Source organism: Podarcis bocagei (assembly GCF_964188305.1).
Source record: "Podarcis bocagei genome assembly, chromosome: 8".
Lineage (NCBI taxonomy): Eukaryota > Metazoa > Chordata > Lepidosauria > Squamata > Lacertidae > Podarcis > Podarcis bocagei.
The window spans coordinates 29,274,476-29,302,357 of record NC_138133.1 but is presented as its reverse complement, the minus strand read 5'-3'; the positions used below and the strand labels follow the sequence as shown (position 1 = coordinate 29,302,357).

General features: G+C 42.0%; 1 protein-coding gene and 1 long non-coding RNA gene across 2 annotated transcripts in view; one reads left to right on the top strand and one right to left on the bottom strand.

Moving 5' to 3' along the window:
- Positions 1-1,645: 1,645 nt before the first annotated feature.
- TMEM170B (transmembrane protein 170B) overlaps positions 1,646-27,882 on the bottom strand; it is an 81,435-nt gene continuing 55,198 nt past the window's right edge. The window contains exons 4-5 of the transcript XR_014011065.1: positions 7,562-7,734; positions 1,646-1,793 (exon numbers count right to left, since the gene is read on the bottom strand). The gene's annotated coding sequence lies outside the window, so the exon portion shown is untranslated. The remainder of the gene's footprint in view (positions 1,794-7,561; positions 7,735-27,882) is intronic.
- Positions 23,840-27,799, top strand: LOC308594080. Its single transcript, XR_014011299.1, has 2 exons — positions 23,840-25,343; positions 27,218-27,799. It is a non-coding gene; the product is annotated as an uncharacterized lncRNA (long non-coding RNA).

Below are 27,882 nucleotides of genomic sequence, written 5' to 3'. Positions count from 1 at the left end.
TACACCAGTAATACACTAAGCATTGTAACGGACACAGATGAACCCCACCATCCTTGCCCTTTAGGCTTCTGAATCTGATTCAGCGCTCCGCTATGCACACCTTTTATTGTTTTGCATTGTATTTTTAATAATGGCTGATATTCACCTGCAAGCAGAACAGACTGCAAACAGATTGAGGCTTCCCTTTTCTTTCTTCCCTGCCTTTAATCTCCCATGTGATCTCCCAAAACCTGTTCTAGGGGGTTGGGTGCCTTCTGGAGCAGAAGCAGAAGCCCCATTTCATGAGTGGACTTCCACTCACATCATGCTGGTTATCTCTCATTCTATTTTATACTTTTTGTTTGGGTGAACTGCCTAGAAAACATGTTACTGGGCAGCCATACCTATATAGTATGTAAGTAATTTCCTACACACCCACACCTTTTTTTAAAGTTAGATTGGCTCTCAAATTCAGTTCTGTTAACAGACAGGCAGTGCCCCTCTTAAGTCAATAGGGGAAATGTGTAATAAACTTTCACCAATGCCAAACCGACCTCCCCACCTTAGCTATTCAGTTGTAGAAAATTGTGCAGCCACAGCAAAGTGGGCAGTCAAAGCAGGAAGCAATGCCCCACTTTCTATAAACATTCCCTGTAGAATGGCTAGAAATTCCTGAACTAGTTTGGCTACCAGAATACAAGAAGGGTTCCCATAGGAGCCAGGGCCGGCCCATGACATTTTGCTGCCTGAGGCAAAGGACTAGATGGTGATTCCTTGCCTGGTACTCTGCCCACATATACATTCTATGGGTAGCATCATCCAGCACACCTGTGTGAAGCATGTTACTTAGGGGGCATGGTCAGAGACGTAGCTGGGGGGCAGGAGGGCATACTGGGCATCACTCACCCAGGGGGCTTCACTTACTGTGGGGCCTGCAGTGCACCCGAGCCACCCGTCTCTCCTGGGAGTGACACAGTGGCTCAGGCACCTGCAGGCTCCATGCTGAGCGGGAGGCAGCAGGTGGACTCCATGGGCCCTGCCTTGGGTCGCATTGCCCAGTGGGTGGCTTGCCCTGCCCCTGGGCACACGCACCACCCCAGGCACCCAAGTGGCTTGCTACACCACTGGGCATGGTCGTAGCCACGGTTCAAGGGAGGCAGCTGTCCCCCTCCAAATTAATAAATAAAAATGCTTAACTAAAAGTAGAAATAATCAGAATATTTGAAATGTTCTCTGAGGTCACTTAAATGATGGTGCGGCACATTCTAGTGACACAACTGACAACCCAACTGAGCAATGGGCATGGCTTCCGTGAAATGACCAATCGTGTCACAGGTAGCTCAGTTCTGGAAGTTTATCATAGTTTCTAGCATTTTCTCTTAAGAGTGTGCACCTACAGGGCTTGTCTAGAAATGACTAAGTTTCTCACAGCCTATTTATACTGCAAAAAACCCTCAGACCTCAGCCGATGATATAGTTCAGTTTATTCAAGTTCACAATTTGGATCAGTGCAGAGCTCATAGCTAATGTTTGTTGTGAACCAGTGTTTTATTTCATTAAAGCAATTGCTTTAACTGTGCAATTATGCTCATAACCACGTGAAAATGTTTTACATTAATAAACTGTTAATTAAAAGCAGCAGAGGGAACTGCAGGATACAACTTACATGAACTCACGAAAATATGTAACCTTTGACAGCTATGTTTCTAGGGCTGCAGCAATTTTTTGCCTAAGACATTTTTCAGGTTGAAAGGGAAGCTTATGGCGGACAGAAAATCTTGTGCACCATGCCCTTTGCTTGCTTGTAGTTTCTCCTAATAGAATACATTTTTAATGTTATGTTTACTAATATATTCAGTTTTAGGCATACTTCCCCCAATATTCTTTTGTGAAACATTGCTTGGCTGGAGAACTACATTGCAGAATTCAGATAAGTGTGAATCCAGGGGGTATGGCTGGATTTCAGGTCATATTATGTTGGAAAGTGCAGATTTGATAGATTTGGCTTTAAATGGGAATTGAATTGACTTTCTTCTCCATCCCCAGTCATGACAAACTGAAGTCTGTTGATTTCAGTGTGCCTCCTTTGAATACGACTTTGTCAGATATTGTATTAAAATATTTCCCCATTAACAAGCATGGTGTGTAAATAGTTAAGTGATTTAACAACATGACCGACAAGTAAAGTCTAGAGTTCCATTATGTCAGCCGCAGAATATTCATTTCCAGTTTACTCAATTTACATTGACTATGTGGTATATTTGGTTGGAGCTATTAAATTTTGTTAGTTTAATCATACTGGTTTGCCTCTGGTTTCCAAAAAGACATCATTTCTGGAGTATGAAACAATGCAGATCTCAAGCGTAATTTGGATTGGTTTGGAAACCTGGCTGAAAATTAAAATTAAAAAGTGCACGCTGTTTTCCACAGATCATCAAGGATGTTCAAAATTTATCAAAGCCGTTTAGCTACAAATGTGCTTTTCTATAAAATTCTATACCATTGCAGTGTCATCCTAATTGAACAGTGGCAGCCCAAGCTGGAACACAGATGTTAATGGGAGATGGTGGCCAAAAGCAAGAGAAGATAATGTCATCTGTCTCTCTCCCTGGTAACTTGTGATGTACTGAGAGTTTTCCTGCCCCTGTGTTGCTTCATGGTCTGCTGTTTGTGAAAAAGGGAAACTGGGAGTGTGTTGATGTTGGGTGTTTTACTGCGTATTGTTGTAGGTGGTGGAAGGGTAGATGAGAAGATGTGGGGCTGATACTTTCTGGTTTCACCCTCAGAATGGCTGTACTCATGCAACTTACAAATGCACACCAGTGAAGGGTGTACAGTAGCAATTCATTAAAACACACAGCTACAAGAATGATGCCAATGTGAAAAACATTAATTAAGTTTAGAAATACATAGAGTGGATGCAAGTGTTCACTAAACACCTGGAGAAGTAGATAATTTACATCCACAACCTCAGCCGCATAATAAATCCCCCAATTCAAATCTCTTTAGACTGTGACTCTCAATAGATTTCTAAAAATGTACACTTACGGAGTAAACAGAATGCCTAATGGCTTCCAGCAGCACATCAGATTTGTTACACTTATGGGAGGTCTGGCTATCAAATATTCATGCCTGCAGCTCTTATGCAACACTAGGAACTTTTTCACTTGTGAAATAAATAAAAAAGTTCACCAGATGTAGGAGATAAAGGGATTGCTTTATCTGACATGGATGACCAAGTTTTCTTATGGATTATTAATGTTGGGAAAACTCTGAAGGCATGAGCTAGCAAACATTGCTCTTACAGAAGTCCCCATAATGAGGATGTGAAGACTCCTTGGCAGGTACATAAAGTTAAAGGGACCCCTGACCATTAGGTCCAGTCGCGGACTCTGGGGTTGCGGCACTCATCTTGCTTTATTGGCCGAGGGAGCCGGCATACAGCTTCCGGGTCATGTGGCCAGCATGACAAAGCCGCTTATGGCGAACCAGAGCAGCACACAGAAACGCCGTTTACCTTCCTGCCGGAGCGGTACCTATTTATCTACTTGCACTCAGTACATAACAGTGAGGTTTATAACTACCACTTTATTTCTGGCAAGAAAAGGCCTGCAAAGAAAAGCAGGTGGAAATTAAGCAGCAAAATATATCCATCATCTTATTTTCCTGCCATTAAATGAAACTTGAGACTTCCCGTAAAAAGAAGTGGCAACTTTCCTAAACCAGCCTCCTGCTGAAGCCAATGCATGAGAGCCATATTGGGGAAGAGGATCGTGCAACAATTTCCACAAAATAGTTAACACTGCAGATCAGTAATCCTTCCATAATCTGAAATATTGGCTCTGTGCCAAACACTGTGCTTTCATATACCTCTGAGGAAATTATGGCCTTTCAGTTTGTGGAAAAATAGAAAAGCTTTCTTCCCCCCTTTCTTTTCTTTAATAAGTAAAATATCAAGCATTTTGCACAAAGCAAACTAATCACCTAGAAGAGAAGGCAAAGTATGCAAATGAACCTTTCCGCATGGCTGGGCAGGTCTATTCAAGGTACAGTTGGGGACAAGAAGTTGATTTTGTCAGAATGTATAACTATCTCATCCTCTCACTTTTCCTACCAACAATTCAACATAAATGATATGGTATCAAAAGCAGAAAAATGCATTAATCTGTGCATTAACAAAATAAATCCAGGAAATAGATAAAAAGTAGTGCTTTTAAAGGAAATCAGCCCTGAGTGCTCACTGGAAGGACAGATCGTGAAGCTGAGGCTCCAATACTTTGGCCACCTCATGAGAAGGGAAGACTCCCTGGAAAAGAGCCTGATGTTGGGAAAGATTGAGGGCACAAGGAGAAGGGGACAACAGAGGACAAGATGGTTGGACAGTGTTCTTGAAGCTACCAACATGAGTTTGACCAGACTGCGGGAGGCAGAAGACAGGAGTGCCTGGCGTGATCTGGTCCATGGGGTCACGAAGAGTCGGACACGACTAAACAACTAAACAACAACAAAGTGCTTTTTAAAAACCAGGCAGGATAATATATATACTAGCATTGTCAGGATTTTAAGCCTGAGTTGTAAACATTTGGTTTTACCAATCTGAAATAAAGCTTCAGAACTCTAAAGATGTATATGCATATATGTAAAACACACACACACACACACACACACATCTCTGCAGATTTGAAGTTTTAATTCAGTTTGGTGAAATCAAATGTTCACAATCAGAGCTTTTTTCCATCCAGAACTCACTGGAACTCAGTTCCGGCACCTCTCAGGTGGGTGCCAATGCCATTCTAAGAGAACAAGGGAGGTGTTCATGGTCAGTTCTGGCACCCTTTCCCCCTGAAAAATAGCACTGTTCACAACTCTGGTTACTAGAAATCCTGGCATTTCCTAAAAATGAAGATCTTAAGAAGTAAGGAGACCCTTCATTTTTTGTCTAAAGGGTCATGGGTAGGGGAAACCTATGACCCTACAGATGCTGTTGGCCCTCCCATTATCCCCAGCCAGCATGCAAAGGCCAGGGATTATGGAGTTGTAATCCGACATCTGGATAGACGGGTTCCTCACCCTGATGCTGCTGAACTACAGCTCCCATCAGCCTCGGCAAACATGGCCAATGATCTGAGATGATGGAAGTTGTAGTTTGGCAACATCTGGAGGGCCAAAGGTTCCCTACACCTGCTTTAGGTTAATTGAGGCCCTGCAGCATGAAATAAATTAATAAATTTAGATACACAAAAAAATGGAGGAATCCCAAAATGGCTGCATGTAAGGAATGGATTAGTTGACTATGACAAATAGCACACATGAAGCAAAAATGTAAGGTGTGCAAGAAGTGAGTGTGTAAAGAAGAACCTGTTAAAGACTGGATAATTTTTATTTTTGAAAGCAATATCATTTTGATGCTCTAATTGTTTACTTTTTAAAAAAATGATTAGGCATATTTATAGCCAATCCTTCATCAGAGTAGATTTCAGGGCAGAGTATAATGCAGAATATAAAAACTACAAATTACATATTATTAGTTCAAAGCAGATCTTTTAAAAAAAGACATCAACAACTCTTTGCAATATATTTAGTTAATAAATACATGCTATTTTCCTGTTACCATTTACATTTTTGAAAAGAAAGAGATTCCTTGGTTGCTAAGTAAAGGCAAACTCTAAGTGGACTCCACCTTTGCCTATATGAATACAAATATGAATATTCATGTGTAGGCAGTCTGGTGGGACACAACCAAAAGGATAGTATCAGACTCCTCCAATCAATGTAACTCGATGGCCCTTGTGGTCTCTTCCAACTCTATGATTCTATGATTCTATGAAGAACGTGGTGTGTATCTGACAAAGAATGTTCTAACCTACATTCATTCATGCCTTCCTTAAAATTGGCACATTTGGTGGGAATGCCAATGAAACAGGCCCCACTCAAACCAAATAACTGTAGAGATAATAAATGCTGTATATAGTCAAACTTAAGACCATAATATTCTGGCACAAGGCACATGCAATTTGAATGGGTTGTTAATCTCAGCACTGCATACTTTGGTATCGCTTTGACCATTGTTCAGATCACCGCAGTTGTGCCTGGTTCTGAAGAAAAAGCAATGGCAACAATCAAATCACATGCTTTCCTGCGTAACAACTGAAGAGAAATAGTTTCGTCATGATGACTCAGCAGGCTTTCCCATCCAACATGTTTATTCAGCATTCTTTGATTGCTCCTTTCAATATATTAAACAACAGAACAGGCATGTATAAACTATTTATTTTGCAAGGCAGGTGGCCTGATTCATATCTCAGTTGTGGCAAAGTACTTTGATTTATGCAGAGCAAACCTATTCTTGAGTTACTGTGCCTGAGGAGGCATAGGTCTTGCCTCCAGTGTAGCACTATGTAAGCCTCCTGTCAGCACAAGGATATCTGCTTGCATAACAGGACTTTCCTCCTCTCTCCTTCCCCAGCGTCACCCCTAAATCCGTTCTGGGGTTCCCCCAACCCTTTAAAGCAGGCATAGGCAAACTCCGGCCCTCCAGATGTTTGGGACTACAATTCCCATCATCCCTGACTAGTCCTGTTAGCTAGGGATGATGGGAATTGTAGTCCCAAACATCTGGAGGGCTGGAGTTTGCCTATGCCTGCTCTAAACCACATTTGGGGAGGTTGCAGAGGGAAGAGATGGAGGAAACGCCTGTTGCACAAGCAGGTATCCTTGCGCTAATGGGATGAGGGAGCTGCACACTGCCCATAGGCCTTACTGGAAGCCCCACCATGCTGGTGGAATGCAAGATATGCTTCTGGCACAAAAGGTATCCAACAGAACACTCCAATTTGCCAGTGGAACACTCTGTCAAATTCCGTCCCATTCCTCTGTCCAATTAAAACCCACTTTGCTGTCTGGGCAGAAGGCTGGGACTTCCCCGCAAATGGCAGAGAGGAACAGGTGTGGGTGGAGGTGAGAACAGAACAGTGACTCAAGAGGGGAAGCACCAGTGGCAGCTTTCTGACACTGTCATCTACTTTCAGGAGGTGTAGACAGAGCAGACATTTCCCAATAAAAAATAAAAATAAATGACCATATTATCTGAAGAGAGGGAGCTGGGATAGCCAGAAATTTATCCTATAATACACTAAACACATCTGTGGGCCTAGACAAAACAATGCAGCTGTCCAGTGGGTTAGACAGCAGTGCAAAACAACATGTGAAAACAATATTTCTCAGCATCTGAAAGACAATTGCTACTACAGCTGGCATTACTCTCATACTATTGTAGTGGCTAGAGTGTGACCTTGTGATAAATGCTGCTCTTTGTGTTCTTCCTCCTACCCGCAATCACTTAAGAGGGGAAGGCTTCTCCTCCCTTCACTACCAAGGTGACCACTGCGGAAGAGGAATTTGAGCTCAGACACAGGCAGTCTACATTTGGTGCAATGTTTCTAAGTTTACCCATCTCCCCTGCCTTCACTTTGGAGGGGAACGAAGACCACGAGGAGAGGGATTTGGACCAAAGGGTGTACTGCCTGAGTAGTTAGGTTCTCCTGCCTCCCATGAACACTTCAGAAGGAAGGAGAGGGCTTACCGCATTTTATCTCTGAGGCAGTAGAGATGATTTTGCTGGTCCTTACATTGGCTGAAGTAAGTAAGCATTCCCTGATGGTCAAAGTAAGGCACTTGTGGGGCGCAGGCCTCCTTATATTTTCATTTAATGGTAGCAGGTAGAAATCTTCTTCAACCATTCCTTCATCCTATGTACTAAACAGAAAGGAAGCTATGAATAGGATAAAAACAACAACACTGGGACCCATTTTTATTTTTTATTTAAGAAAAAAATAGCTGGCATTTTATCATAAAAAATACCAAACAAAATCTCAAAGCAATATACAAAACAGAAACCAATCTGATGAAAACCTATTTACACTATATTTTACTGTTCCAAAAGTAAGTGACAGAAGCCCAGGATTATTCTTGTGAGAAAGGTCTTCAACAGGTGCCAAGTTCTTCTCTAGAATGCTAGAACCTGTTTAAGCTGTTATTTGTGGTCACACAGGCAGGGGTTTTTTTCAACAGGAACTTGCTGGGCACCACTGCCATTCTAAGAGAACAAGGGAGGTGATGTGAGCGGATGATGTCAGCATGCCGAGCAACATGCTGACGTCATGTGCGCACCTTGTGCACAGTGCTCACCCCATGTGCACACGCCGCATGACGTGCTGACGTTAGTCACACGCAGACCGCAGGGCTTGTGCAAGTGACATGGGCACACTGCGCAGGCTGTGCAATAAGATAAATATGTTGTGCAGCATGCACATCTGGCTGCTGCAGATTTGGGGGAGCTGGCCCCCTGGTTGAAAATTTTGGGCCCCCGGTCACCCTAGATGGCACGTATGATCAGGTGCAAAGGAGGAGAAATAATTCCTATCTTTGACACCTGGCTGGAAAATAAGGAGTGCAACAGGTACAGCTTTTTTCACCAGCAAAAGATGAATGTAAGAAGAGCCTGCTGGATCAGGCCAGAAGAGCAGCTAGTCTAACATCCTATTCTCATGGTGTTCAACCAGATGCCTGTGGGAAGCACCCAAGCAGGGCAAGCTGAGCACAACAGCACTCTCCATCCCTGCGATTCTCCAACAAGTTGCACTCGCCAGTGTTTTTCTTTTCTTTACAACTACTAAAAGCTCTGACCCTTGGCCATGCTGGCTGGGGCTAATGGGAACTGGAGTTCAACAACACTTAGAAGGTCACAAGTTCCCTATCCATGTTCTAGAACGAGAAAGGGGGGGGGGGACACAGAACAGACAGTAAAAAAAATTAAGCAGGACATTTCCATTTTGCAGGCTGCTGTCAGTGGCTTACTTTGGGCTCTCAAATTTCAGCGGCGTTCCATGCAATGCTAAAATTCAGCCCTCCATGTCCCCCGCTCCATTCTACAGCATCGTGGAGCCCCCTTCAGTGTGGCGCCCAGTGCGGTTGTGCTACCCTAAAAGCGCATCTGCTGGTGTTAACTCTGATCTGAAAATGACTGATAACATGTTAATAATTGGCAAGGGAAAAGTTCAGACTCCTGGGTTCCTGCTCCAGCATATATTTTTGGTGTGCAGCATTTGAGTGATTAAGTAATCCTACACCTCAAACATAAAACGGGGCTATCGGTGCCTAGTCTCACAGAGGTAATCATATTCATGGGATTCATGCATTGTGGCCATACGGCTACTCAAGCTGAGCGCCAGATACAGACGCTCACAAGGAATAAGGGCAGAGAGCCAGCGGAAAGCTCTTATTACAAACAGGTGAAACCCAGATTTGTTTCAACATGAGAGGAAACTGAATTCAGCCCAGCAGTAAGTTGTCCCAGTGAACTTTGCTCAAGGTGCAGTAACCAGGGGGAAACACAACACCAGTGGAAATCCCCTCTCACTAAAAGGAATGAAGGCTCTTTAAGTGTTTAACCACAGTGCTGTGTCAGAAAGAGGAATGTCCCAACTTAGCCGAGAGGATCAGCTCCACCCCGCGGTGTGCAGGGAGAATTTCAACCCTAGCTTTGGGAAGCTAGGGACCTCTGTGTGTGAAATCCCGTATCAGGCAGCTTGGCAAACTCCAGAGAGACATCTTGGGAGACAAACAAATGGCTACAATTCAGCAGAAGTCACAAACATCTACGAGGGGGATTTCGCGAAATAAGAGCATGCCTGGCAATTTGCTGACACAATCTTAAGAGACATTGTTGAAGCAGAACTGTTACAAACAAAACTAAATGCTATGGGTTCGTATCTGAAAGCAAAATAAAATTTAACAAATAACCTCATCTCTTTTCTAGGTGCAATTATAGCTGCAATGTTTTGGCAAATGTTTGCCTATCACTGTTAAATGACTGTAAAACTCTTAATATTATTATTTTTAAGGGCTTTTTAAAAGGCCCTGTACAAAATGATAATATGTTTAAAATATGTATTTAATTCTATGGATAGAACACGTTACAATAAATGTAAGAGAAAATACTGCAAATACAAGATTTCTAAGGAGAGTATCTCTAAAGCACTTTCAAAGTAATTATTATCTAATAAAAATGGTCTCTGGGAAGCATTGTACAGCACATCATAAATAAACAATTAAATCATAAAACTATGAAATACAGTTTTTAAAAGCAGCATTAAGTGGGTGGGTTTCCTTAGATTATGATTACTGATTAATGTTGAATATCAGCCTTAAATTAGTACTGTGCTAAAAATTATTCTGCATTATCCATCAATTAATGAGAAAAGAAATTGATTTAAAAATTATTAAAGGGGAGAGAAAATGACAGTGAAATTTTCATGGGTGGCTGCAGGGAAATTTCACACATACTTCTGAAGTGGCCAAGGGTGTTTGTTTGTTTCCTAAAATTTATATACTGCTTGATTGTAAACAAACAAACAAACAAACAAACTTTAAAGTGGTTCACAAAAAGATAAAACAAATTCACAAAAAAAAAATCACCAGTACACTTTAAAACATTCAAAAGCTAAAATACTAAAATGGATTAAAATTACCTCAACGGTAAAGGTAAAGGGACACCTGACCATTAGGTCCAGTCGTGACCGACTCTGGGGTTGCGGCTCTCATCTCACTTTAATGGCCAAGGGAGCCGGCGTACAGCTTCCAGGTCATGTGGCCAGCATGACTAAGCCACTTCTGGCGAACCAGAGCAGCGCACGGAAACGCCGTTTACCTTCCCGCCAGAGCGGTACCTATTTATCTACTTGCACTTTGACGTGCTTTCGAACTGCAAGGTTGGCAGGAGCTGGGACCGAGCAACGGGAGCTCACCCCGTGACGGGGATTCGAACCGCTGACCTTTCGAATTGCTAGGTTGGCAAGAATGTTTCTAGCAAGCACCAAAAAGAGTACAGTGAAGACACCTGCCTGATCTCAATAGGCAGGGAGTTCCACAGGTGCCATCACACTAAGCAACTGAGTTCTTATAAACGTAGAACGAGTGTTATGTGACACTAGTGCCAATTCATTCTTTCATTTCGCCAATTGAAGTGGCCGAGTGGACACACGCAGGGTAAGGCAATCCAGTCCTAAAATTTTTAGGTATACCAGTCCTAAGCTGTTAAGAGCTTTATATGCTAACAGTAACACCTGGTACTTGGCTCAGTAGAAAACTGGCAACCAATGCAACTCCCCGAGCATAGGTGTTATATGCTGACAGGGCCTCACTCTTGTCAGCAATTGCGCTGCAGCATTCTGCACTAACTGTGCCTTCCGGATCAAGCACGAGGGAAGCCCTATGTAGCAGCAATCCAGTTTTCTAATTACCAATGCATGAACTATGGTGGCAAGGCTTTCCTGGTCCTATCTTTACATCCATTCAAATATGCCGCCATTGGCTGAGTGGGACGTCAGACCAGCTGATTTGCAATGGCTGCAGAAGAAGGAGAACAGGGAGCAAAAACAAGAGTGCCTGTGGTACTTATAAGGAAGTGACAAAGACTTACGTGCCTGAAGATGAAGTAGATGTTCTGGCAAAAAATAAGGTACTGTATTTTAATATGGTTTGGACAGCTAAAGTTTCAAAATGAAGGACTTTTATGTAAATACTGTCCCTAGATGCCTGTCATTTAAGGACCATATTTACCCGAGTCTAATGTGCCATTGAATCTAATGCGCACCTCAATTTTCAGAACCTTGAAACAAAAAAAAGTATTTGCTGGTGAATGTAAATGTGCCATTGAATCTAATGTGCACCTTTCACAACATAATTTGGCCAAAAAAAGGTGAGCATTAGAATCGAATAAATATGGTACTTAACACCCAAACCTAAACAGTCTAGTTTCTCCCCCTTCCATTTTTCCAACAGCATGTTATCAGCTTTCCAATTGCACATACAGTGGTAGCTCGGGTTAAGTACTTAATTCGTTCTGAAGGTCCGTTCTTAACCTGAAACTGTTCTTAAACCTGAGGCACCACTTTAGCTAATGGGGCCTCCCGCTGCCGTGCAATTTCTGTTCTCGTCCTGAAGCAAAGTTCTTAACCCGAAGTACTATTTCTGGGTTAGTGGAGTCTATAACCTGAAGCGTCTGTAACCTGAAGCGTCTGTAACCCGAGGTACCACTGTATTTTTCATCAATGGCCAAAGGTGGATTTAGGGGAGCATGACCAGTGCTGAGCTGAGAAGGTGCCACAGGGGCCTCTGCAACAATGACTTAGAACGGGAGGCGAGAGGCAATGGGGCATCAAATGTGGGTGTTGCACAGGGTGCCGCTGCAATTTTATAGCCCAAAGCCCACCACTGCAACTGCACACTCAAAAAAACCTGCTTGTGGACTTCCTATGGGTTGGCTACTGTGAGAAGAGGATGCTGGACTAAATGGACCTTTGGTCTGATCCAGTAAGTTATTCTTAGGGTTTTTTTGGTACTCAAAATTTGGCATTGCCACTGTGGTTCAGCATCCTGGATTAGAGCTCTCATTGCACCTGAACCACTGAACAGCTTTCATTAGAAATAAACTAAATGACAGGATGTTGTTCTTAATCCCTGACTCCCACACATTCACTTGTGTTGCTGTGATCATTTCCTGGGGGCGCTCGGAGAAAGCACTTTGGTACAATCCTCTAACCACTTTGAGCATCTTTTGTATGATTTTTAGCTGTGACTCACACACTCCTAAAAGCGCGTGGGGGAGGGGGATGTAATGCAGCAGCATGTGTATGTTATTGACTCTATTTTCTTGGCATGAGAATTGCAGGTGAAGAGACTTAATCACCAACTATGGGGGATTCGCATAACAAATTTGCAAAGGAGGAGCGAACAATCAAATTAAGAAGATTTCCTTTTTCTTTTCTTCACGAGGAACATATTCAAGAGGTTGCTGGCAATGCATTGCTGTTCCACTTTCCCTTCCATAAGTAGGAGAGTGCTCAAATGCTGCAAACGTCTTGTTGTTGTTTCAGTTCTGGTCTTCTCAGATCCATTTCCCTTCTTTTTCACCCCCACAATCCTCAGCCTCATTTGCTGATCATTCTGATTGGCTGTGTGACAACAAGACATGCAATTTTGTCAGGGTCACCACACCACTACACCCAGCGTGAGAGCCAGTGGTGGTGCAGTGGTCAGAGTATTGGACTAAGACCTGGGAGACCAGGCTTCAAATCCCCACTCAACCGTGAAACTCACTGGGTGACCTCGGACCAGTCACTCACTCTCAGTCCAATCTACCTCACTGGGTAGCATAAAATGTCGTGAGAATAAAATGGGGAGGAGGAGTACTATATATGCCACCTTGAACTCCTAGGAAGAAATGTAAAAATAAAGTAAAATCTTATTTTAAAAATTGTCCATGACACTCAGAAAGAAAATCACAGCCAACTGCATTTAACTGCAGTATGAGCAAGCAAGGCTAGGGAAAGTGAGGCCAATGGATAATGGCACCACAAGGCTGCGAAGAAGTAGCAGACAAAGGAAACAAAATGAGCAGAACAGCCTTGAAATGATTAATACTTTTCAGCATTTTGTCCAAATGTGCTCCTTCCCGAGCAGCTATCAAAATCAGCGACCTGGCAGACCCATGCCCCAAAACATTTCTGAGTTCCCTTTTGGCTCTGAAGGTTTCACTAGGCATTGCCCACATAACTAGAATATTTGCAGGTCTAGACACTTGCTTTGCTTCTTCTAATGGAAGCAGAGATTTGCTAGATGCCGGGATCAGTGTCAATTATTGTGCTCTTTCTGCAGTTGTGCAGTATTACAGGATACATACAGTCCTGCCTTTGGCCTACAGGGGAGAAGGAGCAGTTCCTGGCAACGCACCTCCGTTCCCATTGATTCACAGATGTTGCCTGGTGGATCTGGTCACAGGTGTGATACAAATTTGCCGTGATGTCCAAGTGCTACACTCTTCCCTCCTGGCTTCGTTCTTATAGCAAAGAGGCTGTTAGGCTATTGCAATCCCGACTTCGTGTTCCATTTGACCAGACAGAATCATCTTTGACTCTTCTGACAGCTTGCCAGTTTCCAGAGAACCACACAAGAGCAAAGACATTGCCGTATTAAGTGACCACACTCGTCGGTCCAAACACAAGCTGGCTGGCAGGTTAAATTTTTCAGCTGTCTCTGACAGGGCCACTTTAAGTTCTTACTGCCTTTGTCGGTTTGCATCACAGAGCTAGCATTGTTTAAATGCAGCACGTTATTTCTGGCTTGTGTGATTCAGAGAGCCCAGCCATTCACACAGAGAAAGCTACAGCATGCGTATGCCACTGCCTCTTATTTTCATGGCATGGGAATTGCCGCTGAAGGGGACTAATCATCAGGTACAGCAGATTTGCTTCATAAATTTGCAAATTAGGAGTAAACGATCAAATAGCTTCTTGCAGCTTTAAATCGCATGGCTCCTGCTGACTTTAAATGGGAGTTTGTGCCATGAAATAATAACGTTCCTACAGTTGTAGAACACCTTTATGCGGGAAAATAATCAAACAGCGCCGCACGCTTAACTTACCAAGTTGGCAGACTATACAGGCTTCTGTTTGCCTAAGAAAATAAAATGTCGGGGGAGCCCACGTATAGGCATTTCATATTTGCAGGAGTGAGGGTAGTACCCAGACTATAAACCACTGGGAACTTAAAACACATAGCTACACTACCACACCCTCCCACATTTCTCTGATGAAAATAGGGATGTCCTATTCAATAATAATAATAATAATAATAATAATAATAATAATAATAATAATAATAATAATAATAATAATAAATTTATTATTTATACCCCACCCATCTGACTGGCTTGCCTCAGCCACTCTGGGTGGCTTCCAATATATAAAAACATAATAAAACACAAAACATTTTTTTTTTAATTCCTCCACAGGGCTGCCTTCAGATGTCTTATAAAGGTTGTATAGTTACTTATCTCCTTGGTTTGGGGGGGTCACATAACTCCATACCCTCCAACATTTCTCCAATGAAAATAAGGATGTCCTAAGGAAAAGCGGGACATTCCTGGATCAATTCAGAAACTAGGACAGCTTCTGTAATTCTGGGACTGTCCCTAGAAAATAAGGACAATTGGAAGGTCTGCACGGCAAACTTAAACTGAGTTAGCCGCCATGCTGTCTTTAAATAATAAACTTAGGGAACTGTAGCTCCATTTGGATAGCTAGGGACCTCTATCAGAGAACTCAGCACCTTCACTGAACAACTGTTCAGGATTCTATAGGGAAACCATTACAGCTAAATTTATAGAAAGCCCATGTAAGTCTTATACATACTGTATATGCCCACCAAAAGTCTGTCCCACTTGATGCCTACCTGATTTACACAAAAAAGAATAGTGCAATAATTCTGTCGAGCCATGCTGAACCCCACACCCTACTCTCCTTGTCCGCATTCTATTTTCAGCATTTGCATGGAAGTTAATACTTCAGAAACCAGGTACTCATTCACTGCAATTCCCTTGATACAGTCTGCCTTTTATGAGGGCAGAGAATATAGTGCACAGTGTACAAAATGCATGGTATAGTGTCCCCATGCTCGGTTTGCATATAGAAAACCCATGTTAACATCTCTGCTCAGCTGTGAAGCTTACTAGGTGACCTTGTGCAGGTTTCTATCTCTCAGTCCAACCCAGACCACAAGGTGGTTTTGAGGCTGAAATGGTTTTCTATATATTTTGGAGGAAGACTGAAATATAAATGAAATTGTCAGGTAAATTCTACTTCAGGGGTAGATCATTTCAGCTGCAACAATAAATGCAAAGTGAGGGCCCATTCTGTAGTGGTATGTAAAGTAATGCTTAATACAGACTTGCTGAGGAACGTGCAGCTTTTCAGCTGCCACCCAGTGAATCCATAGCCAAGATGAGTTTTGACTGAAGTAATTCTACACTCAGCATTCAGTCCAGTAGGCACTCTAGGTCTCCAATTAATTTATACTTAATAAAATGGGAATTAAGAGCAAAATGCCCCTTTCCAACTGTAACTTTAATCACTTCTAATTTGACTGCAGTTATCACTGGCTATATTTTCTCTGGGCATTAACTTCTAAAGCACTTCGCTTTCCCAGATTTCACAAAACAGTGGATACAGACGGAAGATGGAAAGGGAAAGCAGCTCAGCAGCCAAGGAAATGCTGTGCAACTCTGGTTCTGGTTCTTGGGAAATCAATGATGGTCACGCATCCTCTTTGAGGCATCTACTTTTAGGAGTCCAGCTCTTTAGAAGCTGCAAATAAACAGCCAAGTGAACTCAAATTACATTTTTTTAAGGGGGTGGGAGGGGTGAAAACAAAGTATTGCCAAACAACCCGTGGTTCATTTTCTCCTTGGAGAAAAAGGAGGCAGGGGGAAGGGAAGGTGGGAGAAGATTGCAACATAGCTATGAAATTGCTTTAATAGTCTCTGAGGAAACAACTGCAGTAAAAGGGGATTTCTTGGAGGGCCAAAAAGCTTTATAACTTTGGCTCTGTCCAAAGCCTCCTGAGTGGATATGGCTCTCACTTCTTTGCTGCAGCATTACAAACTCACATTCCTATGGGGGCACCTTTGAAAAGTTGGGTTTGAGTAACTGGCCTGAGGCTGGAAGCTCACTTTGCTGCGTTTTGTGAAAATCATGTCCTGCCTTGAGTTGACAAATACCGAATCACAATGAAGTTTCCTTTGGTTACTTGATTTACCCCTGCCTTGCCTGGCACCTGATGTGGAATGGATTCAGATGACCATCTGAGAGTTAGTGCATCCATAGTTTGTGCTTTTGCTATAACCCTGTTCTCACACTGAGGGTTCTGGAGATGGTTCTTGCCTAGCTTGTAAGTTGCAATCATTTGTTCTGCAACGGCCTGTCCTTCACTGGAAAGTCTGCCTGTAAACTGACCATAACAGTTTACCCTTAAATAAAATACTTAAATGTTTCAGCTCACAAAGGATTTTGCTGTACTTATTACAGAATAGCTGAGACTCTGCATTATTGATGACAGCTATGGGAGCATAGGAGGAAAATAGTGCAGCAAGCACACCAAACAGCCTTATATTATGTCCCATCTAGCCCCATGCTGTGTCTACACTGTGACTAACAGTAGAGCTCTAGGGGTTCAGGACTATTTCCCTTGTCCTCCATGGAACTGAAGCCATGAACTGAACATGGGACCTTCTGCATACGAAGCATGTGCTCTGCTATTGAGTTACATGAATGCATGTACAGTGGTACCTCGGGTTACATACACTTCAGGTTACATACGCTTCAGGTTACAGACTCCGCTAACCCAGAAATAGTACCTCAGGTTAAGAACTTTGCTTCAGGATGAGAACAGAAATCGGGCTACGGCGGCAGCGGGAGGCCACATTAGCTAAAGTGGTACCTCAGGTTAAGAGCAGTTTCAGGTTAAGAACAGACCTCCAGAACGAATTAAGTTCTTAACCCGAGGTACCACTGTAAATGCATGGCCACTGGAGTCAAAATGCATCTGCACCCCATTACTCAATTTAACAAGGAATGGGTGGAACCATCTGGTTCTGTTTTGCAAAGTTCTGGTGGGCGGGGAGCAGAATGAGATCATTCCACTCCAATGAAATTCTGGAGTAGACCTTAGAATCAGGACTGACTTGAAATTCACTCTACATAAACATCTTGCTGCCTACGTCGGATGTCTGACAGAGTGGGGAAAGGTATGTTCTAGCATATTCAGGAGCTATGTTAGACCCTCTCCCATACAATAGCCAGATATATTGGCAAGAGAGTCTCCTTTAGGGTCGCCACTTGCTCATTTGAAAGCAGCCCTGTACTAGGAAGTTTTTAATGTTTGATGTTTTGCTGTGTTTTTATTACGTTGGAAGCCACCCAGAGTGGCTTCTGCAACCCAATCAGATAGATGGGGAATAGGTAATAAATTATTATTATTTATCAAAAAATAAAGAAAATGCATTCTCCACAAAGGATCAGGTCAGGTCAGGTCAGATCAGAAATATCCCAATAAGTTTAACATACATAATTATTAAATTAATATTTACATAAATACATGCATATTTTAAATAAAATATTTATTTGTTTCTGCCTACCCAAACCATACCTTTACTTTTTTACCTTTTCTGGTTTACATTATATATATTAAAAATCAATATTGCAGCAAACCCTTTTGCCAGTTTGGTAACAAACCAGTGTAAAGTTGTTTGATTTTAAGAGGGTCAGATTAGCTCACAATTTCTACACTTTTTGTAGTACGCAAGTGAACTTGTAAGCATTCTTACTTTTCTCTTAAAACGCATCTCAGAATTGAACATGAAAGTACAATAAGACTTACGTACATCAAAGCTTAAGGAGACCCATTTTGTTTTGGCCTTTTGTATTCCTACTGAGCTTCATTCAAAGATTTAAATATATTATCCCCTGCATGGGCACAGCCAAGGGGGGCAGGGAGGGGCAGCTGCCCCCCATCAATTAAAAAAAAGACACAGCAAACTGAGGTTCTGCTCCCCCCAACAAAAGGCCTGCCCCCCCCCACAAAAATCCAGGCTAAGCCCATGATCCCCTGCGTAGCTTTGCATTGATACAACAGCAGATATAATAAGCGCCACTCATAAACCTTTCCCTATCTAGCTGGAGTGCTTTGATTCCCTTGGCATGCTTCTTGCAAAGAACTAACACTGCTAATTCATTAGGTGGCAGTGAAGTTCTTTCTTGCTGCAAGGAATGCTGTGGAAAAAAATCTTTTTTACAGGCCTTCCTAGGTCATGTATCTCCGCCCCCAAGTACAAATGCAGTTAGGTAATTAGAGCCTTTGGACTTAATAGCCTTATCCGCTCGTCTTAATTTTAGTTGGCAACATGTATTGCATCCTTTCCTTTAAAAGGTGGTAAGCCAGCCATGGTGTGTTCAGAGACTCTCCTGTTCATTCCCCTAAGGTGAACCCAGAACCTCTGTCCCAAAGTACTGCACTGATGGCACCAATGCACACAAGTTCAATCTAGCCCCAGTAACACCCTCTTCTAGCCCTGGATAAGAGTACAGTGGTACCTCAGGTTGCATACGCTTCAGGTTACAGACTCCGCTAACCCAGAAATATTACCTCGGGTTAAGAACTTTGCTTCAGGATGAGAACAGAAATCGTGCTCCGGCGGCACGGCAGCAGCAGGAGGCCCCATTAGCTAAAGTGGTGCTTCAGGTTAAGAACAGTTTCAGGTTAAGTATGGACCTCCGGAACGAATTAAGTACTTAACCCGAGGTACCACTGTACCTTGCTACAGGGGATATGGTGCCTAATGCATTTTTTTAAAGCCAGAAAATACATGAGTCCAGCTCTGGAAAGGAGCAAAGGGCGCAATCCTAAACCCACTTACATTTGTCTTACTTTTGAGGCAAAAGGCATAGAATTGTGCCAACAGCCTCTAGCTTCTCAGTAATGACACCCACCCTGTGGAACGCCTCCCATCAGATGTCAAGGAGATAAATAACTATACAATTTTAGAAGAAACCTGAAGGCAGCCCTGTATAGGGAAGTTTTAAAAGTTTGATGTTTTATTACACTTTTATATCTGTTGAAAGCTGCCCTGAGTGGCTGAGGCAATCAAAAAATGTCCCAGGGCCAACACAAAGATTCATATATTTGGAATTTCCAAAGGAAATATTTTTGCCATGTTTAATCCACTTCTGAATTTTGGATAGAACAACAGTTTGTGCAAGATGTCTCTCCCTTCTTTCCAAGGTCTTGGGTACTGATCACAAAACACACACACACACACACACACACACACACACACACACACACTTGTGGGAGTGAAGTGAATGTATGTTCTATGATTCTATTGGAGGTTCTTATGGCCATCTGTCATGGATGCTTTAGCTGAGATTCCTGCATTGCAGGGGATTGGACTAGATGACCCTTGTGTCCCTTCCAACTCTATGATTCTATGCACCTGTAATGTTGGCAACCATGCATTTGATGAAGTGGACTTATTAGTTTTTGAGGTGTCACACAAGACTTTGTTGTTATAAAAGTTAAAGGGCTTTTGATGCCATTTTAAAGGAAGACACAACGTTAAGCAAAAGGTGCCAAGTACACAGGAAAACTAATTACTGGTGCTGCATAATCTTGCATAGTACAGTATTGTAAATACAGAGCTTTAAAAGAAGTACTGGTCAGAGATGGGACTGCAGTGGACACAAGGGGCACCAATTTGTCGGCACAGTTGCAGTAGGACACTAATCTTGCTTTAAGATATGCTTCTGAGAACCACAAAAAAACAGATATGAGACTTGTAGGCCAATAACAAATAAGATGCTGCATCACATGACATAAATATTGTTTTTCCTAACCCTTTTCTAGACTTGGTAGTGAGATCCTCAACTGAAGATGCCAGTAACTGAGCTAGAGCTTCAACTGGTCCAGACCCAGAATCTACCTTCGACTCCCAAGCTGCACCACGGGCCCCCCTTTCACATTGGATTTATACTTAATACTGGTAGTAATGCATGTTATAAATCCTAAAATAGCAATTCACTGAGCAATATACATAGTGTTAAGTCAGAATTACTACTAAATGAAAACCAGTGGCAGGAGGAGGCACAAGCATAAGATTGGTCAGAAATATGTATCTTAATAAGTAATAATAATGAAAAATATATGCCTTTCTCCTGCCACATTGAAGCACTTGTGGAAACTGATAAAATGAACATCTCCTCAGAACACATCCTAGTCTAGACACACATGAACTGCCCCTTTTCGGTCTGGTTATCTGAAGCTGGAATCCATTCTTCTTTGGCGATCACTCGTTGCCGAGTAAGATTGTCTTCCATGAAAATGGTTATCGTAGTGAGTCCATAAGTGACCGTGGAGGCCAGCTCTGGATCCACACATCCTTCCACAGTAGGGAAATAGGTTTCCGGGTGGGAGTTGATCATGGTGAGGGTTTGCCAAACGTGCCTTCCTCCTAGCTCATTTCTCCTTTTTGCCCTGAGTTCATGCTTCTTCAAAGTCCACAACATCTTTGGTAAAGGCTGTTCTCCAAGTGTTTTCCAGTTACCAGTGCTTATACTACCCTGTACATTTTTAAAGATTTGCCTTGAGAACATCTTTAAACCTCTTTTGTTGTCCACCATATTTCGCTTTCTATTCTTAAGTTGGGAGTAGAGTAGTCGCTTTGGAAGACAATAATCAGGCATCTGAACATGACCAGTCCAATGAAGTTGATGTTGATGTTGAAGAATCATTGCTTCGACACTGGTGATCTTTGTTTCTTCCAGTACACGGACATTAGTTTGCCTGTCTTCCCATGTGATGTGTAAATTTTTTTGGAGATACTATTGATGGAATCTTTTGAGGAGTTAGATGGAGATGACATTTATAAGTGGTCCATGTTTCGCAAGTGTAACGTTGGTAGTACAATGGCTTTGTAAACGTGCATTTTGGTTTCCCTGTGAATGTCCTGGTCCTCATACACTGTGCACTTCAGTCGGGAGAAAGCTGCACTCACAGAGCTCAGGCAATGCTGGATTTTGCCATCCATGTTGGCCCTTGTGGAAAGATAACTGCCCAGGTAGGAAATGAGGTCGACATTTTCCAACGTTACACCATTAAGTTGGACTTGCGGCGCTGCAGAGGGGTTGTTTTGTGGTTGCTGGTGTAGCACTTTGGGTTTTTTTGGATACTGAGCAATAGGCCAAGCTTCCGTAAGCCTCTTCGAAGATATTTAGGATGGTTTGGAGGTCATCCTCTGAGTGTGCACACACTACATTGTCATCAGCATACTGAAGCTTTATGATGGAAGTTATGGTAACCTTACTCTTTGCTTTCAGCCCACTTGGATCCTAGTCTACACATTCCTTATAGTGCCCTTTTTTGGTCTGGTTATCCAAAGGTGGAATACAATATGGTGGAAAACAGCTTTGCTCTGACCCACCTAGTATGTGCTTGTGATCCACCTGCAGGTCACAACTCACTTGCTGAAGACCTGTGAAAGGGGGCTTGAGCATGAAAAACATACCCCAGCACTAAGAAACAAATAACTTCTACATCTAGCCCAGGACTGAGTATTGTGACTGGCAGTGATGCATTAGGGTCTCAAGCAGAACCTTTCAACTAAAGGCCACAGGATGTGTGTGAAAAGCATGTGCATCATAACTGAGCTATAGCCTTTGACCCGTGAAACAAAAATTCATTCCCAAAAACCGACGAAAGAAACTTGTAGGACAAGTTTGCTAAGATCAGGCTCGCTGCTTATTGAGGTCAGCTGAGAGAACAGGATGCTAAAGTGGAGCGCTTGAACAAATGAAGAGTCAGGCTGTTTTAATCAGAAAGAACATGGGAGAATTCAGAATGGCTGAGCAAAATATTGATTTGCTAGCCCTGAACAAGCTTTCTCCTTTGATGATTAATTCAGTGACTAAAAATCTATAAGAACAGCCAGAATTTGCTGGTAGGAAGAAATCTGAAGCATGTGACAAAGAAATCTAGGAATCTTTGAATGCTGCACAGAATGGAATTCTTTGCTGGGAAATTAAGAGAAAATGCAAAAGAAACTTTTTAAAAAGCCAGCCTTATTCCAACATCAAACAGACCACAATTACATGGCCAACAAGCAGGGTAGGCAGCTGGTTGCCAAATCAATCTTAAGAACATGCTTAAGAACAACCTAATCTGTTGAGATCTGTTGAGATAAACAGTCAATGTGTTCTAACATCCAGGTGTGCCAACTTGAATAAAATAGGGGGGCAGAGGAGCCCCACCTTGCATAATCGATCACATGTTGTGGCACATGCACACCATTTGAATGGCAATGCCCATCAACTTTTTTTTTTTTGTTTAATTATTAACTTCAGAAAATTATACAGACAGCAAAACGAAGAAGCCTAAATTAATATTGCCTTCTACCAATAAGAAATAATAATAACTATTAAAATAATGAAAATACTAAAAATACATTTACTTCCCCTTTTGAACTTCTATTCTGGTTACAATATATTACTATTCTATAAAAATCTATTATATCCTTTGCTGTCCCATATATTACTTTATTTCCCATATTCAACCTAACCCTCCCCTCCTCCCCACTGCTTCCCTTCACCTGTGTGAGATCTTCCCATCATAATATTTCTTTCTAGTTGCTTTAATAAAATAGAGTAACATGAAAACTGTTAAATTATAATTACTTCTTTTGTCCTTACACACTTAACAATTGCCTATTAAGAGTTCTGCTTTAACACCATATTTCTTCATGTATTCCCCTACGCATTCCCATTCTGTATAGAATTTTTGATTGGAGCAGCCCCTGATTGATGCAGTCATTTTTGCCATCTCAGCAAACTCACAAATCTTAACTTGCCATTCTGTCATTTGTGGTACTTTTTCTGATTTCCAATATTTTGCCATAAGTATTCTTGCAGCTGTGGTTATATACAAAAATATATTCCTTTTGTCCTTGGGTGTAGTGATCAGGTGGGATTGCTATGAGGAATTATAACAAATATAGAGTAAGCCATCTGTGTCAGCAATGAAAGCATTGCATTGACTGGGTTGAAACTATTTTGATATGATTCTTGATCAATCCACACCTCTGCATCCCTGTTCCATTTCTCTTTCTTGACCAGTCACGTACACAGCCAGTTGCTTTGCCAGGCAGGCATCCTGGGTCATCAAAGACAGTGGGCAGTTTCTTTGATGTAGCTTTTCTGATATGTTTTTTTCTTTTTTCTTGGTATATTTTATTCAGGATTTTCTTGTTTTACAGAAGTGTAGTGCCTCGTATTTCCCCCCCCCCCATGTAACATTTTTACAAATCCGTTTCATTTGTTGAGGCATTAGGGGGTTAATCTTAGGATGTTAATCTTAGGGCTAGGACACAGGTCTCACATAAAGGTGATAATGATCGCTGTCCTCCTGGCCATCCTGCTTGTTTATCACCTCCCGGGGTTGCCAAATGCACTCCTTTTTAGTTCTGTTTTATTTACCCCATGCTTAATTAGTTTTGGTAGTTTAACTTTGTCTCCACGTGGGGTTTGTTGAAATGCTCAGAAGAAATCTGATTGGTTCTTACGAACACTCTGTAAAAAGTTCTTTTGTGAATAAAACGACCTGGGCCAAGGGGTAGAGAGAGAGAGATTATTATACGCACCCTTCCCAGAGTCTTGCTGGTTCAAGCCTCTGTGTGTATTCTTATTAATCAGAGTTCAATCCTTCCTTTACTTTGAGAACGCCTTACTTGGGTATGTCATTTGTTAATAAACTCAATAAGTATGACTCTGGTTTTTTTGAAATAGAGCTCCTGAGGATCTTTTTGATCTCCTCATGTATCTCATTCCAAAATTGTCTTACCACCTTACATCCCCACCACATATGGTATAATGTCCCCACCTCTTTCTTGCACTTCCAGCAGAGATTTGGATGCTTTTTGTAATTTTTTGGAGTGGGCTCAAATATTTTACTGGGGGGGCCAAAGGGACCTTGGTCCCTAGGAGTTGACTCCTATGCTAATGTGTGTACAGTACATCCTGTTATTAAAGATAAAGAACATAAGAATAGTCTGCAGAATTACTGAGAAACCAGAAACCAACAGAGCCATGAAGTACTGAAACGAAATGAAATTGCATGATTGATTGTGGAATCTAATGTTAGAAATAACTCAGCACTGAAATGAAAACATGGGACTCATTCTTGCATGTAAATGCACTGGCTGCATTTAGACCCTATGATGCTTCAATATACATGTGAAGTAAGGGGGGGGAGTTGTTCCTCTGAGCATCACTTTACTTCCCCCACCCCTAGCCCCACATTGAACAGCATTTCTCATTGTAATGTCCATTCATCAAATTTGAAGGGCTTCTTTTGGAACTCCTTGCAACCTTTTTAAAATAATTTTTACCATCCTGGACAATTGGGTGTCATCAGCAAACCTGCCCTTCTCACTGCTCACCCCTAACTCCAGATCATTTATGAGAAAGTTAAAAAGCACCACTTCCCTAATGCAACTCCTTGGAGAAACCCATGTCTTAATATTTCCTTTGCGAGAATTGTCCATTTATCCGTACACTCTGCTTCTTGTTATTTAACCAGTTACTGATCAATAAGAGGGCACTTCCTCTTATTCCACAACTCCTCAGCTTACTCGGAAGTCTTTGGTGAGAGCTTTTCGAAAGTCCAAGTACTGTACTGTGTTACTCCATCCACGTGCTTACTAATATCATCAGATGAATCTTAAAAATTGGATTGCAGCACTGCATGAGAAGTGCATTTCATAACAGCTTTCTTTGCCTTAGCAGAGAGCAATCCAAACTATGAAAGTTCTATCTTTCATCTGCCCAGAATCAGCAGGGAGGGGTGGCAATGCATGCTGGCTTTGCACAAGCTCCATATGCAATACTTATTCTGTGAACCACCCTGCGATCTTATGATAAAGGGTGGTACAAATATAAATTTTTTTAAAAATAATATTTATTAAAGTTTCAAAAGGTACAAAAGACAAAACAGAAAAACAAAGAAAAACACAAAAAACAAAAAAGGTTCCACCTTTTAAGTCTCATTTTCAGTAACTTCTTTTCATGACTTCCCCACACCTCCCCTTCTTGTATTCCAGCTCCAATTATTTGTTCAACAAGTTTTTATCCTTAGTGTCTTAACCATAATTTGTTGGTATACTTCTTTGTAATAGGTTTAACCCTTAGTTCATTATTGTATTTAGTTCAGGTTGTTCAGCAACTTTTAAATTATATACCTTAGTCATATATAGAAAAAAAGAAAAAACAAGAGAGAAAATACTTTTCCTAAGGTTGACCCTAATTCCCATCCACGAATTCCCCATTCTTATAATGATAAACAACATAAAATTTTTACACTGCAAAATAAAGATCAGGCCCCCTTTGGACTTCCAAACCCCACCCTTCTCTCCCCGGTTTCAATCCCAAACCAAAATCCATTAGTCCATCTTTTTAGCCTGGTGACCTTATGTCCGAGGCTCTCAAATCTCTCTCAGTCCTTTTCAGCCGGCTTCTTTGGAGGTCTCTTATGATTAACACCCAAACTCGAAGAGGTACTTTCTCAGTACTGACCATGATTCTTCCAGCCAGGTCTACTTGTTTAAAGGTGGAGCTCCAACTCTGTTTCTTAAATCTATATGTCCCAGATAGTCCAGCTTTCACCTTGGTCGAGCTTGAAGTCGTCTTGACAGGTCCCCGGCTCTTGTTTGTCTTCTGTAGCATTTCAGCCACCCCTCCTTTCTGCTCCTCCTGTTCAGCAAGTGTCTTTTCCTCCTCTTCAATCTTTGGTTTCTTTTCTTGTCCAGCTGCCTGTGTTTTGAACATCAAGTCCTTTTCCAACTCAGTAGATATATTTTCTGTTGACTTTGGTTTTGTAGGACTTGTAGACAAAACATGGCCTTGCTCATACATCTTTCGCAGCTTTCCCATGAGAAAGACAAGCTCTTGCAGATCAGCTCGTATTTTCCGACCTATTTCCATTCTTGTAATGTCCGTGAATCCCCTCTAGAGGGATTCTGGTTACTTAATATTCCTTTCACTTCCGATCCAAAAGTCAAATTTATTTGTATCAATCTTTCTTTACTTTCAATACTTTGTAGCAATATAACTGGCTAAAGCTAAAGCTTTCAGTTTTTCCCGACTTTGACAGCTAATTTGACAGCTGTCAAAAGTTTTCTGTAAATCCTCAGCAGGCTCTTTTCACGGGTTACTCCCGGTCTCGAGAAAAGTGGTACTTGATCTAAACAAATAGACTCTTGTCCTCCAGCACAATAACTTAGACTTTTAAATCCGTGGAATTAATAACTTTTGTCCAATCACGAAGAAAAAACAGCTCTTCTCACAACCTTAGTTGGCAGATCCTTGCTTTAAACTGTTTACAATGGGGGGGAGACGGACTTCCTCTTTTCACCTCCCCCGCTCGTATCAAATCCGCAAACGAAATAATTTTAGTCCAATTTCCAAATTACTCACGGGTTGTTGTTCTTGATTTTAAGTCCAAATTTTAGAAGGAAGAAGTCAGCGCTCTCCGACAAAAGGCATGCGGCTTCGCTCGGCAGGGGAAGCAGAAGACTCACAGCACCACGCCGCTCCCCGTCACCCGTTCCGTAGCCTTTAAAAAGGCTCCTTCGCGGGTCGGGAGGGCGCTAACGGTGCCCGCCGAGTCACCATGTCCACGGGCATCCGCGCCCGTGGTTTTTGAGGGTCGCCGGCACGGCAAGACCCGGCCCCTGTCAAGCAGATTCCCTCCGGAGCTCGGAGGGAATCCGCCATTAGCCGATCGCGCTAACCCGGAAGTCCAGGTACAAATATAAATAAATCAATAAACACAATAGTGTGTAGGAGGCTTCCTTTGCCATATTTAAGCAACCATCCGATAACTCCACAGTGATATCTATGAACATACATATCCTTAGCTTATGTTAAGGATGTGTGAGCTATATCTACAAGTTATGGATAAAAACGATGCTTGACCCTCACATCCAGGAAATTATCATGCTTCTCACAGCACTTCCACATGAGATGAAAAACTGACACTTGTTACGTTCATAGCTCAGCACTAGAAAATCCCTTAAGCTGGGCAGTTGTATAACTAACACTCAAATCTCACTCAAATCTCAAAACCACAGCCTCCATTAGGTGTGTATGGACTTACGAGGTATACAATGCAAACAGTGTTAGAAATTCAGATATATCAGCTAGGCACAAATGCCCCCTTAAGCCAAGGTTACAGTCGCCAAAACATAATGTCTAGTTGCCATTTTTTGGTAAGGCAGCTCTAAAGTCTTATTTTTCAAATGACGTACTGACTGTAATTGATTCTCAGTTAAACATCTGGCTAGTTCAGATGACAACCTTGGGCAAGGTAAAGAACTTTGAGAACTTAAAGAAAAGTCACTTGATCCAAGGTCAGTCCACATATATTGGCCTATTCCTACTTCTTTTTCTTAATGGCGATACAGACCAT